Genomic DNA, 2306 nt, shown 5'->3' with positions numbered 1-2306 from the left:
AGTTGACCTTAGATTTGGGACTATGTATGTAAGGATTTCCACGACTCACCATTGCATTGATTAGGAAGCATAATAGAGAGTTCTTGCACTTGAAGCGATTATCCAAGGTGAAGCATTATCCGAGTACCCCATCTTTTTCGATTGCCTTACCCTCTTCTTACTTTTTCTCTTTCACTTGTTGATTTTATTGTTGAGAATTGAATCAATTTCACACCTATCAAAATTGATCTTCCACATAGCTAAGAATCAAATTAAGTATTTTTACTCCCTACTCCCTGTGGATTCGACCCCGCTCACCCGGGATTATTACTTCGACAAGCCCGTGCACTTGCGGGATATAAGCAAGGGGAACTTGTCAAGTTTTTGCCGCCGTTGCTGGGGATCTAGGCATTTAGAGATACTTTGCACTTTGTTTTCTTAGCTATTCCACTACACATTCTATTTCATATCTTCTTATTCTATCATCATTCTGATTTTCTTTTTGTTTACTTTTGGTGCAGCTCCAGGTTATGACCCGAGGGAATCCATCAAAATTGATTGAAGGAGACCTTGATCTTGAACGTACACTTCGAAGGAAAGGGAAAGAACCTGTACAAGAATAGCCTAATCAAGCTAATTTGGAAGTAGAAGGATCTGACAACATGGCAGAACAAAATGAGCAACAATGGACACTATCCGATTATGCAAGACCTTCAGTGCTGGGGACACAATCGAGTATTGTGCGTCCCCCAATTACAGCTCAGAATTTTGAGCTAAAGCCGGCATTCATCCATATGCTGCATCAGTTCGCACAATTCAACGGTTTGGCCGATGAGGATCGAAATAGTCATATAGAGAGCTTCCTCGAGGTCTGTGACATGCTGAAGATAAATTGTGTGATGGATGATGCCATCAAATTGAGAGCCTTCCCATTTTCCTTAAAGGGGAAAGCAAATCAGTGGCTACACTCATTACCTAGGGCATCAATCACTACATGGGAGGAGATGGTAGAAGCTTTTCTAGCCCGTTATTTCCCTCCCGAAAAATTAGCAAAGCTTAGGAATGAGATCTCATTCTTTATGCAGTTGGAATTGGAGTCTCTATTTGAGACATGGGAAAGGTTCAAGGAACTCCTGCGCAAGTGTCCGTAACACGGATTCCCGGAGTGGATGATTGTTCAAACCTTCTACAATGGTTTGAACCCGAGTATAAGGCAACTATTGGATGCGGCGGCAGGAGGTACCTTAGGTAGTAAGACCCCCGATGAGGCTCGTCAATTGATTGAGGAAATGGGGTTAAATAGCTTCCAATAGAACGCTAGAGAGAAGAAAAAGGTAGCCGGTCTCCATGAAATTGATGCGGTAACTTCATTGGCAGCCCAAGTGGAGAGTTTGAGTAAGAAGCTAGATCTTATATCTTCGAATAGAGTGGCGGCCGTGACCAATTGCACCGGTTGTGGTGGAGAACATGCTCCCTCTGATTGCCCAATTGTCATTGGTGATGTTTCTTCAGTTGAGAATGTCGACTTTGTAGGTAATGGAATGAGACCTCAAGGGAATCCATACAGCAACACCTACAATTCAGGTTGGAAGAATCATCCCAGCTTTTCATGGAGTAATCAAGGACCACAGAAGACCATGGGGTCATGGGGGTTCCAACAACAACAACAAGCCCCTCAAGTGGAAAACAGAATTTCAGGCTTGGAAACCCGAATGACGCATTTGGAGAAGCACTTGACTAGATTTATTCAATCGGCAAATACAAGATTTGAATCAGTCGAGGCTACACTTCGCAATCACACCGCCTCCTTGCATAACCTTGAAAATCAAGTGGGGCAAATTGTGAAATCTCTTTCCAAAAGGCCACATGGGAGTCTACCAAGCAACACGGAAACCAACCCTAGAGAACATGTGAAGATGATCGCTTTGAGAAGCGGTCGTGAGGTGGAAGGGAGGCTTCTAAGTGAGAAGCCGAAAGAACACGCACCCGAGGTCGTCGAGGTTGAGAAGAGAGCAAATAAAGAGAAAGAGGTGGCACCCCCACCTTTCAAGCCAAGAATCCCTTATCCCTCTAGATTGAAGAACGACCAAGGGGATGACCAGTATAAGAAGTTCCTGAGTTTGTTCAAGAAACTCCACATCAACATTCCTTTTGTTGAGGCTTTGGCTCAAATGCCTAACTATACGAAGTTCCTGAAAGACCTATTGACCAACAAGAGAAAATTGGAGGAGAGTGCTTAAGTAGTGTTTGATGCTTCATGCTCGGCTGTGTTACAAAAGAACATGCCGAACAAGAAGAAAGAACCGGGAAGCTTCATTATTCCGTGT

The 2306-nt window shown here is 43.6% G+C and overlaps 1 non-coding gene across 1 annotated transcript; it reads right to left on the bottom strand.

Moving 5' to 3' along the window:
- Positions 1 to 1031: 1031 nt before the first annotated feature.
- Positions 1032 to 1138, bottom strand: LOC120266002. The gene has a single exon (XR_005537846.1). It is a non-coding gene; the product is annotated as a small nucleolar RNA R71 (small nucleolar RNA).
- Between the last annotated feature and the right edge of the window lie 1168 nt (positions 1139 to 2306).

Source organism: Dioscorea cayenensis, chromosome 7 (genome assembly GCF_009730915.1).
Source record: "Dioscorea cayenensis subsp. rotundata cultivar TDr96_F1 chromosome 7, TDr96_F1_v2_PseudoChromosome.rev07_lg8_w22 25.fasta, whole genome shotgun sequence".
Lineage (NCBI taxonomy): Eukaryota > Viridiplantae > Streptophyta > Magnoliopsida > Dioscoreales > Dioscoreaceae > Dioscorea > Dioscorea cayenensis.
Note: the sequence above shows the minus strand (reverse complement) of the source record. Positions and strands in the feature narration are given on the sequence as shown.